The following is a 16,028-nucleotide window of genomic DNA, read 5'->3' on the forward strand; positions in this document are numbered from 1 at the left end:
ACATGGGCATGATGTCTATATTTCCAACTAAGTTTAGGCTGAGGTTCTAGTGCAGTTATATTCCCCTGGATTTGGCGCTAAACTGATCACTAATAAAAGGTCCACTTGTACTGTTCAAAGATCAGAGCGTACTCTTGATTCACATTGCGCTAACAATTCAGAGCAGATACACCAGAGAAAGGCAATAGAAGCACAGATTCAAATAATATATCAGGCTATAACTTTGCTATCAACCTGCTTCAGTGGATAAGTATACTCAAGAATAAATCCTCCCTGTTGTTTTGAAGAGCAAAACACTACTTAAGATCCAAAGAATGAGGCACTGCCAATATGGAAGATCCTTGAATTTGAGATGTTCAACGAGAAGGTAGGATCCACTTAAGGACACTGCTCCCCTGAATTTTGGGGACAAAGACTGAGAATGGAACAGCCAGCGCTTGAGATTTTCAGCTGACAGAATAAACAAACATCTCTTTAGCTGACAAAAGATACACACTTCCTTGCACTCATCAGGACAGCTCGTAAAATAAACCAACAGTAAAGGAAACAACAATTTATACTGCATGATGGAGCATGCTAATTGGTTGGCAAATGGACTGGTAAAGGCGTTACCACAGAGAATGCAGCAGAGAGGTATTAACTGCCACGGTTTCGTTCAAATTCGTATCAGACAGCTCAATTCTGACTGGACAATTGGTCATGGGAAATGAACCAAAGCAAGGCTGCCCCAAGCTTTTGTTTAGTTGGAAAAGGTGCAATGTGTGTACATGCTCCTTCTGTCCACAAAACACATTAGTGTTATTTCATCTCACCCTTTGTCATAGCCAATCACACATCTTCCAATAATTCCCCTCCATTTATCAGTTAAATGGAACGACTCATTTAGCTCAGCTCTTACAACTCCCATCTCCACCATCTCAGCCAGTGGCTTCTCTACCACCCCATGCAAGACTACCTCGGGAGTCCCCTCCCAAATGATTGAACCCTGGCCTTTTCCTACATCTTGTGCCATTATCCACAAACATGTTACGTCAGTTTCCAGGTAAATGGTGGAACGTCCAGACCCTGACCACTCGACTGTCTTTCTGGCTTGAGTCAAACTGCTTGAGCAATATCCAGCCTGCCTCAACATTCTTCAGCTAACTATTGGGAAGTCCAAAGCAAATGTCTCTTGATACAGCCCCAAACTCTTTATCATTTGCCACTGACTTCATTCCCCTTCCCATCCACTCTCGGGCAGAATAAGGTGTTTCAGGATACCAGCACACTATTCAACTCTGATCTGAACCTTATATCTCCTGCACCATTAAAGACCTGCCATGTCCCTAAAATTGCCCACTTGCACTCCTACTAGCATGGGCTCAATGGGCTGAATGTCCTCCTTCTGTGCCATAATGGCTCCAAGTCTCTATGGCCTCAGTCCATCTTCTATTGTAATTATTGTCTGACTATTCCTGGCAGCTGCCCCATTCTCCACCCTTTGTAATCTTCGAATCATCTGAAGCTCTGCTTATCCCATATCGAGTCCTTCTTGTTTATCATCCCATTCCTCATTGCCCTACAGTGTATCCTGGTCTTGCAATGGCCCTGACCCTCTCTGTCTCCATGTTCGTCTCCAGCAGTACAACCTCCCCCAAACTCTCCATTCCCTTGACCATTTCTCTTGTGCAACACGCCCGCCTCCCTTTATCCTGCTGTTGACGGCTTATCTTGGACTGCTGAATCCCGCAGGGTCTTCAACTGCACCACATGGACTGCAGTGAATCAAAAAGGCAGCTCACTCCACTGTTACAAGGGCAATTAAGGATTGGCAATGAATGCTGGCCTAACCACTGAAGCCCACGCCATCAAATTAATTTTTAAAATTTCCATCCATTGTGGGAATACCCATAGTGTTGTTAGGAAAGAATTTCCAGGATTTTGGTCCAAGGGAAATGAAGGAACGGTGATATACTTTCAAGTCAGGAAGGTGTGTGATTTGGAGGGAGACGTGCAGGTGGTGATGTTTCCATGCATTGGCTGCTTATATCCTTCTGCATGGCAGAGGTCGTGAGTTTGGAAGGTGCTGTTGGAAGGAGCCTTGGTGAGTTGCTACAGTGCATCGTGTGGATGGGTGTCTCGTGTCTAGCATTCCAGGTCCCTTGTCTCCGATGACCTCAGTGAGAGGCAACCTCAGAGATGGTAGAGTTGTCCTTAGCATCTGCTGAGTTAGAGAGCAGGAACGAATCTCCTCAAAATGTTCTGGTGACCTCCATTGAGGTGCAGCACGTGTGCGGATGCCAGGTTAAATCAGGGTAGGATCAGGCTCTGCCATGGTGCCCCCACAGCCAAACAGCCCACTGATAGAAGCCATCCAGAACTGCAGCGAAGCATGAGACACTAGATGAGGGGAGGAAATTGGGAGATAAAACCAGTGGGCATAAGGTTCCGCAGTAATGCCTAAAATAGGTCACAGGTATTTGGTGAGATCTGGCAACAGAGCCTCTCCATTTAGCCCACTGGGCACTGATAACTGAGAAGCTTTATACCCTCGAATCTGGACCTTGTACTTGGATGTTATGCTTGGCAGTGTGCTTGTGTACAAGGGATGTGAAAGGGAAGCGGTCTTGCTCTGAGGAACTCAGTGCTTGCAGCCGGCATAACCTTAGCTGCAGGCGAGCATTACAGCCCACCCCCTCAATGCTGCAATAGCCACGTGCCTTATTTGTTAGTTTTATTTAGGAGAAGCAGTGAAAGGCAATATTTTTTCAGCCTGTTACAATGGAGCCAAGGCAAACATCTTTTTTTTCTAGCGAGCTCTCTCAATTTAAAACTAAAAATCAACCTGCCTCTGCCCTGATAGAGTATATCATGCTCTTGCCTCATCTAATTTCATTAATGTGATCTTGTGGCCATCTCATGGCAGTTTAACTGCTATTATTTGTGGCCTCATCAAAGGCAAGTATTGGCAATAAATTCCATTCTACGGAAATTAAGGTATAAATAACGTCCCACCTTTCTGCCACATTAGCTTATTATATCTATACATTTAATTAAATGAAAGCACAATGACATTTATTTGATCCCCACTTACTTGTTAATGGCAATAAATGGCAAAGAGAAAGGAGGAAAAAGCCATTATTAGGTATTAGTCATTTTACATCAATAGTTCGTAAACCATCCTGAGCGTTTGAGTTAAGAGTTCAGACAGGCCCTTCCTTATTTGTTCCTTGGTACTTGTTGAATAGGAGGAGAGGCTTTACATTAGTTAGAGACTTTTAATGCTTCAGTTAGAGTTCAGAAGGTCCTGACTTACATCATTTATAACCTTGGTGTGTAAATTCTCCATTGCAACATAGCGATATTGGTTGTCGTAACTTGTGATTTTTGAAGTCACACCTTTCTCCCCACCACCTTCCTGACCTCCACATGAGGAAGTAATTGGGTTGTGGCCGCAACTCGAGTTTTGTGCCCTGTTCTGGTCACCAGAATTTAGGAAAGGTGCGGAGGAAATAAGTGATTAGGAAGGTAAATGAATGAAGGGGATGGATTCTAAAAATAGGGAGATTTCGCTGGAGCTGGACATGGCCTTGGTCAAACTACATCTGCAGTACGGTGTACAGCTTTGGGCTCCTTATTTGGAAAAGGATATAATTGTGTTAGAGGCAGTTCACAGAAGGCACATTCACCTCATTCCTAGGATGAAGGTTCAACAGATTTGTCCTATACCCATAGGTGTTTTGAAGAATGAGAGGTGATCGATCTTATTGGAACATATAAGATCCTCAGAGGACTTGATCGTGTGGATATCCGAAGGATGCGACCATCAGACCATCAGACATAGGAACAGAATTAGGCCACTTGGCCCATCGGGTCTGCTCTCACCATTCAATCATGGCTGATATTTTTCTCATCCCCATTCTTCTGCCTTCACCCCATAACCCCTGCTCCCCTTACTAATCAGGATGTTTCCTCTTATGGGGAGACGAGAACTCGTAGATACAAGTGTCAGAATAAAGGGCAGGCCATTTAAGACTGAGATGAGGAGGAATTTCTTCACTCAGAGAATGGTAAATTTTGTGGATTCGCTACCCAGAAGGCTGTGGAAGCTCATTCATGTGTTTAAGACTGAAATCAATGCATTTTTTGGAAATGCACATTATGAAATGAGGGATATGGGGATAGTGGGGGGGGGGGGGGAATGGCATAGAGGTAGGTGATCAATCATGGTCTGTTTGAATGATGGAACAGGTTCAGTGGGCTGAATAGCCTCCTCCTGCCCCTATGTTCCTGTGATCCTAAGACACAGCTGATGAATATGAGATCTCCTTTTTAAGATGGAACTTTTTTCTCTCAGAGGTTTGTTAGTCTGTGGAGTTCTCGTCCCCAGAAAGTAGTGGAGGCTAGCTCATTGAATTTATTCAAGACTGAGGTAGATAGGTCTTTGAGAGACAAGACGGGATTCAAGGGTAAATGGGGGTGGGGGTGGAGGGGGGGGGAAGACAAGGAAGTGGATTTGAGACCACAAATAGATCAGACGTGAACATATCAGATGGTGAAACAGGCTCAAAGGGTCAAAGGCATCCTCCTGTTCCTATGTCCAATGATTCTATGTTCTTAGGTACTTGTGAGAGTGTAGAGGAGATTTACCAGGTTGGCTCCAAGCATGGGGGAGGGGGGGGGGGGGGGGGGGGGAGGTAGGGTTGGCTTAGTTAAAAGGTGAGGTTGGAAAGATCACAATTGTTCTCCTTGGAAAGATTGAGGGAGTTTTAAGGGATATTTAAGATTATGACAGGGTTAGGTAGGTGAGAGAGGAAGACGCCCATTAGCAGGTTGTGTTGGTGTGTTGGTTGGTTGTGTTGTCGTGTTCGCTGCGCTCAAGGACCACACTCTGGATAATACCATTCCTTCACCCAGTTACTCGTGTTAGCGTCCTTTGTGGCATCTGCTGTTTACTTGAGCGTGCCGTCACTGAGTTCACGGTGCTCCCTGTCTGGAGTCATGTCCGACTTACTTGAATCAGCTTTGGCTTGTCGATGCTCCCCGTCTGGAGCCCTTTCTGGTTTACCTGTGTCAGCTTGGGTTTCTTGATGCTCCCCATCCAGAGTCATTTCAGATTCACACTAGCTGAGATCTGTCACGTTGCACATCTTGTATGGGAAGTGGGATGCCGTCGTCACTTGTCGCACATACAGTAAGTAAGTAAGTGTCTTCTTGTCATTCACTTGAGCTGGGTAGACTGTCAGAGACTTCTTCTGGTGGCTCAAACAATCTGGGTGGACGGTCATAGTCGCTTTATTGTTCATGTGAGTGTGGCAGACTGTCATAGTCTTTGTGCTGTTCACTGGAGCGTGGTAGACTGTCATAGCCTTCTTGCTGTTCACTGGAGCATGGTAGACTGTCATAGTTTTCTTGCTGTGCATTTGAGCATGGCAGACTGTCATAGTCTTTCTGTTGTTCACTTGAGCATGGCAGACTTGCATCGTCTGCTACTGGTTGCTCAGAGGAGGCTGCTAGATCATCGTGGTCTTGTTCATGCAAGAACTGCGCTCTGGAGTCTTGCATTCCTTCCATCATGGAGTCTGTCTACGGGCTCGCTGTGGAGGCTTGTGTCACTCCCTCTGTGGAGTCTTGCAGCATTCCTTGTGTGGAGTTGTGCATTGGTCTCGCTATGGAGACTGTCATCACTTCTTGTTCATGCAAGGACTGCGCTCTGGAGTCTTGCGTTGCTTCTATCGTGGAGGCTGTGCACGAGCTCGCTGTGGAGGCTTGTGTCACTGGAGTCACTTTCCGTGTGGAGACATGCAGTTGTCTCGCTGTGGAGTCTTTCATCACTTTCCGTGTGGAGGCTGGGACTCTTCGTGTTCCGTGGATCACTGTCTGTGTGGAGTCGGGGACTCTTCGTGTGCGTGGACTACTCTCTGTGTGGAGTCAGGGACTCTTCGCGGTGTGTGGACCACTCTCTGTGTGGCAGCAGGCCGCTCTCTGTGGGCTTGTACCACTCTCTGTGTCTTGGCGTCAGGCCGCAGCATAATCCTGCACTCACGAGTCGGGATGTCACATATGCTGGGCTGAAGATTCCCCAATCCGAAGAACTCATCGTCGGGGTCTTCACGGTACAACACCTCTAGTTGTGGTTCGGATTTGGTACTGGGGTAGCAATCTCCCAAGATGAAATCTTCATCTGAGTCGGTCTTCGAGGACCATATCGTCATTTTTTTTGTTGGAGCTGGCATTGGGCTCGCGAAGCCCAAAGACGAAATCAAGGTCTGAGTCGCAATCTTCAAGGACTGTATCATCTCTTTGGGTGGTGCTAACTGCTTGTTGCAGGGTTCTGCGGCGGTTACTTTCAGCTACTGGTCGAAGTTCAGGCATTGTGCTGTTGTTCCAGGTAAAAGAATTTTGTTTTGAGGCTTTAACATTTTTATTCTTGTTTTGGGACATTTCCCCTTCAAGTGGGCGTGGTCCGGGGCCTCTAGCGTCACGACGCTTGTGACGTAGAGCATAGGAATGGATTGCGCATGCGCAGATCGCTGTTCGTTTACTTTGCGCATTTCTCTCAACTGCGCATGTGCGGCACCTTTTCCAAGATGGCCGCCAATCAAAATTGTTGTTCGTTGCTCCGGTGCCTTGGCCTCATGGTTAGTATTGATGCCTCTTTTACCATTTTCTGTTGGTTTCTTTGTGTTTTCTTCACAGTATCATTCGAACTTGTGCAGGACTGTCTGGAAGTCTCTCTTTTCTTGCCCTCTGGAGTACTTGAATGTTTTGAAGATTTCTTCTGCTCTTGCGATGGTGAGCAGAAGCTCTGCCTTTTCAGCATCGGCCATGTCTTGTAGGTCGGCTGCTACCAGGAAGATCTCAAACCATTGCCTGAATGCACGTCAGTTTGCACTGAGATTGCCGTGGCACCTGAGCCGCTGTGGAACCGGAATCTCGAACATCATGCTTGGGTGCTGTTGCTGGTTGTCACAAATTTGTTGAGTTGAGCTATAGGGATTCAACAGGTCACTCCTTGGTACAATGTTTTGTTATGCTCTTGACATAGCATAAGCTGCTTCTGTGATGTACACTCTGACAAAGGAAGGTTCAGACTTGGAGATAGCTTTAATACATTTATTAAACTATTAACAATTCTCCTACTTGGATTCGACTCTCTATGGTTCTATATTGCTTCTCAGGGATTTGGGATGGACTCAATGGGCTGAATGACCTCCTTCTGTGTCACCTTTAGGATGAATGATTGTAAAAACAGGGGGTTTATATTGCACCCAGTCAAAAGAGGAGTGGCTGCCTGATGGAACATAATTATCCACCTGTTTGATTTGATTATGTGCAACTAAGGAGCATTGAGGTAGGAACTGGCATGATATTGGTAGTTTGACATTTCCTATCTGTTACGTGTACCATGTGATAATGAAGCTGAATATTGGGTTATGTCTTTAAGTAGTCCATGTAATATCACCTGTTCCTTCTGCTACCCTTCATAAATGTCTGACCCGTTAACACTGTGGAAAGACCAACAAACAGGGAAAGACAAGTTATATTCACATCAGGCCAGTGACAGACAATGACCATCTCCAACCATCTCCCCTTGATATTTAATGGCATTGCCATTGCTGAATCCCCCCACTAAAAATATCCTGGGGGGGTCATCATTTGCCAGAAACTGAACTGGTCCAGCCATATAAATACTGTAGCAACAAGAGCGGGATTTAGATGGAGAGTAACTCACCTCCTGACTCCTCAAAACCTGTTCGCTATCCACAAGGCACTAGTCAGCAGTGTGATGGAACACTCTCCACTTGCCTGGATGAGTGCAGGTCCAACAACACTGAAGAGACTCGACAACCATCCAGGACAAACAATCGCTTGATTGGAACCCCATCAACACCTGCAACATCCACTCCCATCACCGCTGGCACACAGTGACAGCTCTGTGTACCATCCACAAGATGCATTTCAGCGTCTCACCAAGCCGCCTTTGAAGTGCCTTCCAAAGCCACAACCTCTACCACTTAGAAGAACAAGGACAGCGGATGCATGGGAAAACCACCACCTGCATGTCTCCATCCAAGTCACTCACCATCCTGATTGGGAAATATATCGCGGTTCTTTCACTGTCACGGGGTCATAATTCTGGAAGTCCTTCCCTGACAGCACTGTGGGTGTACCTACTCCACAGGGACTGCAGAGGCTCAAGAAGACAGCTCACCACCACCTTCTCAAGTGCAACTGGGAATGGACAATAATTGCTCTCCGAGCTAGGATGCCCACATCCTGTGAAATAATTGTTTTAAAACAGGCTGATCCTTGATTTGCTGATTACACATGCCAGTGTCTGACACAATGTTCAAGAGCTAAAGATAGTTACTCTCGCAACTAAAACAGAATCCATTCCCCATGTTCAACCAAAGGTCATCTGGCCTTGGTACACCTCTCTGAAGAGCATTCTTAATGAATACACCCAGCATTGCAACTGAACATTTAGATCACTGCTTTTCAACACAGTCTTGGTCTGCTATGAAAAAGTAATGAATGTTTGATCTGTTTGGTCCAAAGCCACCACCATATCAGCTTTGCGAGCCATAACGCCAGATTGTTTGGGAAATCAGCCTTTAAGTTTCCCCGAACTTGTTGGCGAAATAGGGGAAATAGAGTAAGGTTTTGAACAATTATTATTTTAGGCGGAGGAGAAGCTATGCTATAGAACAGGTGGAAACAAGTCCAGGTTGTGAATAGAAAGGACAAAGACCAGAGAACAGAGAACAATACAGCACAGGAACAGGCCCTTCGGCCCTCCAAGCCTGTACTGGTTATGATACTAACCTTGGCCAAAATACTCAGCACTTCCTTGTGCTGTATCCCTCTGTACCCATCCTATCAATGTAATTGTCGAGATGCCTTTTGAACGCCGTTAATGTATCTGCTTCCACAACATCCCCTGGCAATGCGTTCCAGGCACTCACCACCTTCTGCGTAAAATACCTGCCTCGCACATCTCCTCTAAACTATGCCCCCTGGTGACTGACCCCTCCACCCTGGGAAAGAGTGCCTGCCCATCCACTCTAACCATACCCCTCATAATCTTGTAGACTCAATCAGGTCACCCTTCAACCTCTGTCGTTCTAATGATAATGCATAGCTAACACCCTCCAGACCAGGCAACATCCTGGTAAACCTCCTCTGCACCCTCTCCAAAGCCTCCACATCCTTCTGGTAGTGTGGGGACCATAATTGTACGCAATATTCCAAGTGCAGCATTTCCAAGGGTCTATCCCACTGCAGCATAACTTGCCAGTTTTTATACTCGATGCTCCGTCCAATGAAGGCAAGCATCCTGTATGCTTTCTTGACTACCTTGTTCACTTGTGTTGGCACTTTCAAAGATCCCTGGACCCGCACGCTCAGATCTCTCTGACTTCCTATATTCCTTTTTAAAAATAAATTTAAAGCCCCGATTAATTTTTTCCAATGAAGGGGAAATTTAGCGTGTCCAATCCACCTACCCTGCACATCTTTGGGTTGTGGGGGCGAAACTCACACAGACACGGGGAGAATGTGCAAACTCCACACGGACAGTGACCCAGAGCTGGGATCGAACCTGGGACCCCGGCGCCGTGAGGCAGCTGTGCTAACCTCTGTGCCACCGAGCTCCCCGACTTTCTTATGGGTTTATGGGCAGCATGGTAGCACAGTGGTTATCACAGTTGCTTAACAGCTCCAGGGTCCCAGGTTCGATTCCTGGCTTGGGCACTGTCTGCAGAGTCTGCACGTTCTCCCCGTGTATGCGTGGGTTTCATCCGGATGCTCCGGTTTCCTCCCACAGTCCAAAGATTGCAGGTTAGGTGGATTGGCCATGCTAAATTGCCCTTTGTGTCCAAAAAAAGAGGTTGGGTGGGGTTACTGGGTTACGGGCATAGAGTACAGGTGTGGGCTTAGGTAGGGTGCTCTTTCCAAGGGCCGGTCGTGATGGGCCGAATGGCCTCCTTCTGCACTGTAATTCTATGATCAATGATTTCTATATTCCTAAACATTTTGCCATTTATGATATACTTTTTACCATTTACGTTATATGGATTATAAATAAAAAAGAAGAGAGAAATCGAAATAAGGGGAACAAAATCATCAGGTACTTTGCTTACGTTATGCGCACACATGGTTCGGGATGTGGAGGGGGCTGAAAACATCCTTTCTGATGTACTGGGTGTGCCAAGGTTGTGTTATTGGAGAGTAGAGGCCGGCTAAAGGGCTCCTGCTTGCTTGTTGTGCCTATCAACCATCTTTCTGGTACAGGCAAATGGGATCTGGATATCGGATGAGGAGGGGAAAGGTGGAATGGTGTACAGCATGCTGAAATACCAATGGTGAGGCGGGAGGAACGGTAAACATATTTCCTTCCAGCACCTGTTTGAAATGGGATGGAACGATGCTGCACTTGTGCCATTACTTGCTTTTTTTTGCATCACCTTTGCTAGTAATCTGTGCACAACTCACATTCACAGTACAAGTGAATGCAGGTGCATTTTGGAAATACACTGCCTTGTGTTGCAAGTAACTCTTGATGGGCAGAATGATTGTAGGTTTCAAATCCCAGTCATTTCAGCCCGGGTGTCTCCAGGCTCCTTACAATTGGCATCAGCAGAAGGCCCAGTACCTCACGCTCATGCCTCTGAGCCAGCTGATCCAGGCCAGTCCAATTCTGCGGCTTGTTGGCCACCGAAGGAGAATCATAGAATCCCTACAGTGCAGAAGAAGGCCATGGCCTATCGAGTCTGCACTGACCCTTGGAAAGCGCATCCTGACCCCGGCCCACTCCCCCGACCCATCCCCGTAGCCCCACCGACACTAAGGGGCAATTTACCATGGCCAATCCACCCAACCTGCAAATATTTGGACGGTGGAAGGAAACCGATGTACCCGCAGGAAACCCACACAGACAGTCACCCAAGGCCGGAATTGAACCCCTGTCTCTGTGAGGCAGCAGTGCTAACCACTGTGCCACGGCGCCACATTCATGATGCAGTTTGACAGGCCGATAATCAGCCTGCTCATCCTTCCGACGTGATTCCCCAAAGAGGGAAATCAAGTGCGTGTGTGTGAAGATATAAAAGAATCAATTCCCAGCACTCTTTTTTTCCTCTTGTACACCTGAAGGGCTGAGAATAGGGAAGATGGATAGGCTGAGAAGTAGCAACCCTGGTTTGCACGGTTCTTGTCTGTTCTCCCGAAAAATGTTTAGATATGCATGTTGGACAAGGACGAGGGTTGAGTGAGGCCCCTCACAGTTGAACACCTGACAGCTATCCACCGTCTGGATTCGCAAATTAAGAACGAGGGGTATTGGATGTTACATCGTTGAGTCTATCCATGGCTGAGGTGGACAGTTTGCTGATCTCTCAGGGAATCAAGGAATACAGGCAATGATAAATGAAAAATGAAAATCGCTTATTGTCACAAGTAGGCTTCAAATGAAGTTACTGTGAAACGCCCCTAGTCACCACATTCCACCGCCTGTTCGGGGAGGCTGGTATGGGAATTGAACGATGCTGCTGGCCTGCCTTGGTCTGCTTTCAAAGCCAGCGATTGGCGGGATAGGTGGAGAAGGTCAGCCATGATTGTATTGGATGGCAAGGAGCAGGCAGAAGGGCCAGGTGGTCTACTCCTGCTCCTGTTTCTTAAGTTCTGACGCTCAGGCAAGAAAGCTGCCTTGTGGGGACCAGGCCCTAGTTCGAATCAGAAGAGAAGATAAGCAATAAAAGAAAAATGAATTTCCGCGGTAGCGTGAAAGGCGATGAGGCTGAATTTTTTTTCCAACCTGGGGAATTAGCCATTTAGCTCTCATTATGTTTCGGCCTATTACCTTGGCTTGGTGCCAGAATTTCCTTTTTGCATAAAACAGGTAATAGCAGATGACCAACTGCTGACTACAGAGGCTGCCTCCATAAGTGTGAAGGACCAATTAATTAAACAGGGAGGATCCATCGTCAGCAACTGACGGTGCAAGCTGTGGACAGAATTCTGATTAGCTTCCACATTTTTAAAATCTCCACGCAGAAGGAAAAACGGGTTACAATTTTCAAGTCCCAGTCAAAGTCAGTGATACTGCAGTTCCATTTTAAGGTTTTCTGAAGACCAGTTCAGATGCATGTTACTGCAACCTTTCATTTCAATGTTTTATTGGCTTTCCAGTTTGTATCCTATTTTTTCAAAAAACATTTTACTCCTGTTTTCTTGGTGCGAATGTTAATTAGTGACAATGTCATCTCGCGTTTCTGCTTTTCCCAGAATCGCCCCAGCGCAGCCATGCAAGGGAGCTGGATGGTGGTGGCAGGGGCAGCGATGCATTCCTGGGTTAATGGATCGAATCTACTGCAGCTCGGCCCTGCTGTTCAATCACAAACTGCTCGGGACGCCTTCTGAAAGGCAATCACTGTTCCATGCGTTACGCTGACTGCAAGTCGTCTATTTAATCCCAAACTGTAGCCCGAGGTCACAAGTCCTCGCTGTGCCACTGCAAGGAGGTGCCGAATAGAGAGCCAGCTATTCCCGAAGAGAGAGGGAGGATTAGAAGGTGTGTCCCTCCTATCCCACTCTTGGGTGTCCCCAACTGACAGAACATACAATATATATTGCCCTTCCCTCCCCATGGTCATCAATAATCCAGGGAAATCATTGATCAGGTCAGGTTACACACCGAAACCTCTCCAATACCGAATGCCTGGGACCAAGTCTTTTCTGGATTTTAGAATTTTCTGGATTATGGTAGCTGCCGAGGGATCTCTCTTCCGGGATCTATCCGGCTCGCCGTGCCTCACGAGATCGCAATCTGCATCTCTCTCATTATGGGTGAGATAATTATTTTGCATATCTACATTTTAGAGTGCGAATGCTAGTCTCATTATAATATACAGTCCTCTGGTCTACCCAAGGCACCGGGATCGAACCTCTTCACCTTGGAGACCTCGGGCGAATGCAGTTCAGTGCTGGACCCGACAAAAGTGGGGTGTCTCCCAGGGGATCAGAGGCCCTCTGGGAATGATGGCACCCAGGCACTGCTGGTGCACCCTGGGCACTTTGGCACTGCCAGCCTGGCTCCCTGCCAGTGCCACATGGGGGCCAGCCTGGCACTGCCAAGATTCCCCAGGTGGTGCTTTCAGGGGCACTGGCAGTGTGCCCGGCTGGTATTTTCCGGCGGCAGGGATCGGGCTCGGGGTGACCTAAGCATGTGATGTGGGGTGAGAGCGAGCCGAAGGACCCCTTTATAGGTGAGTCGGGGCTTTGGGGAGAATTTGGGGGTCTCATCGGGATGAAATGATGTCCCGATCTCTACCTGTGCTGAGGAGTTCCAACGAGTAGAGTTCCTCAGTGCAGGAAACAGGACTAAGTGTAGCTTCAGTGGGGCATTCCTCACCGAGGCCCCAAATTGAAACAGAGTCCCAATAGATAGTGTGGTGTTCCTCGGTGCTGTGAGCACCCAGAAACACTGGCTAAACACGCTTGTGACAGGTCTCTATTCCGATTTGGTTAGATCGTGTTCTGTATCATCCATGATTTCCGTCCCAAAGTACTGGGCTAAAAGGCATCCAAAGGCATCCAAAGTCTGCTCAAAACATTCCCGGACAATTGGTGCATCCATACAATAAGGCCAGAATTCTCCGACTGTTGGGATTCCCTTTTCAAGCTGGCAGCGTACCCCTCCCAGCTGGTTTCCCGGCAACATGGAGTGGCTTCAATATGAAATCCTCTTGACAAGCGACAGGAAGGGAGAATCCTTCAGACAGCGAATGCTGCATCGCCAAGAAACACACGGCTGGGGGACAGGAGAATCCAGCCTTCGGTCTCTGGACTGGAGAGCCTACACTGTTATTGGGATTCATCCTTTTGAATCAAGTAAAACTACAAAAAATATGAGAACAAAAGCCAAAAGTGAGTGCAACACAAAGTGAGATATCCTGCTCATTGTGAAGTTTACAATTTCATTTCCTACACAAGCCAACTCAATTTAATTTAATGGGCTGGATTATCCGCCCCTGGACGCCTGTAATGTGGATCACGATCGGGCATCCGGTAGAAATCGAGGTTCGTGTTGGGCGCCAAACCGACCACTTTGCTCTGGTCCCTCCAATGGCAGTGGGATTCGGGATTGGCATTCAAATGATGTCCCTTCACTCTTGAGTAATTTTGAAGTGGTGAGCTGGAAATTGACAGCACTTAACTCTCTTTGATGTGGTTACAGATTTAGAGTTACTCACCCGTGAAGAAGATAAATGAAGAAAGACTCACAGCTGCTTTGAGGAAGCTGTCAATCACAGACCACTATGAGAAATTAATGAATGGCTTGCAGCTAAAGGATCTGAGGCATTTAAACACAGGTCACAGCTGTTCTCTCTCTAGTAAGAAGCTTTACAGCACCAGATTAAAGTCCAACAGGTTTGATTCGGATCATTAGCTTTCGGAGCACTGCTCCTTCGTCAGGTGAACCTCAGTGCTCCGAAAGTTAGTGATTCGAAACAAACCTGTTGGACTTTAACCTGGTGTTGTAAGACTTCTTACCGTGCTCACCCCAGTCCAACGCCGGCATCTCCACATCATGGTTCTCTTTCTAGGAATGGACATGTGGTGCTTCCAGGTGAGTGTCACAAGTGTAATTTTTTTCACTGCCTCCTACTGGGCTGCTCTCCAGCTTCCATGATCTATTTAGTTAGGGGGTCTCTGGGTGGGGGTCCCTTTGGTTAGGGGGTCCCTGTGGGGGGGGGTCCCTTTAGATAGGGGGTTCCTGTGGAGGGTCTTCCTGGGTTACAGGGGTGTCCGCTCAGCCACATACTTTGAGAGGGAGGGCACCCAGAAAATCGTAGGGTTGGGAGGCTGCTTTGTGATGGTGGGGGGGGGGGGGGGGGGGGGCTGATTTGCAGTGTGGCAGTTTGGCCATCTGTGGGACTTCACCATCAGGCCGCCCGCTCAAAGTGGTGGCCCAATAGCGGGATTCCCTCAGAGATCCCTTGAATTCTTCGCTAATTGCATGTCATTTCCTCATCAGCTACAATTCTCCACTGGCTGGAGGACACTGGGCTGGATTCTTCGATTTTGGAGCTATGTCCGGAGGATCCTGTGGCATTTTACGTAGGAATACTCAGGGAGGCCCCAGCACTGATCATCCAACCGATGAGGGGCTAGCAGCTGCGTCACGTAAAACGCACGGCCTTCCCGATACAAACGGCTGGAGAATTGCCGGGTGCATGGTCGCACATGTGCACGGTGACAACCTACATGTGTGCAACTGACTGATTAACGGAACTCCCTGATAATTAGTTAAATAGATGAGAACCATGAGCAAGCATGGTCTGACAATGGGCCTCACCATTCAGGTGAAGGAATTGAATCTTGAACATTTGAATATGTAAACCTTTGGACCTTGGAATTTAAGTGTGCTGAGTTGCTAATCCTGTTGTAGTATCCGGGCATAACATGTGCTCCATCCTAAAATGCTTGCCCAGATAGTGATGGGCATCACCTAATGAGCCAACAATGACAGAGCAACATCTTGTGCTGGGTCCTCCGTTCTGGAGACTAAGAGCTCCCATCAGAGGAGGCTGGCTCCTAGTCTGCGCTGGTGCTCGGACCGGTACCCAGGTGCGCTTCCGTCTCCTTTTCCGTGCAAATTTATGCATTGAGGAAAGCTTGCGGATTCTGATATTAGGCCGCCATTTTGAGTGAGATTCCTGCCTGAAAGCTGAAGTACAGCCCAGGCAGTAGGGTGATACTCATTTGAACTTTCTTAACATCTGCTGCCTGAGACAAAGGTGTTTCAAGCAGCAGTTGGTACAAGAGTCAGAGACGTCCTTGAAAGCTCAATACACTTCCAAGGGTTTTAAATCCCTTGACAGCTTTTGAAAAGCAAATCTTACATTCAATTTCAGACAGTAATACATTGCATTAGCCAGTGATTGTCGGTTTTGTTACTCCAGAGGCAGGTGTTTGGTGGATTGTTGATGTTTCATTCCCTTCATGCTTGAATGCATCTCAAGTACACAGCTTTGGTGTTGACC

The sequence above is a fragment of the Scyliorhinus canicula genome, chromosome 9 (assembly GCF_902713615.1).
Source record: "Scyliorhinus canicula chromosome 9, sScyCan1.1, whole genome shotgun sequence".
NCBI classification, from domain to species: Eukaryota; Metazoa; Chordata; class Chondrichthyes; order Carcharhiniformes; family Scyliorhinidae; genus Scyliorhinus; species Scyliorhinus canicula.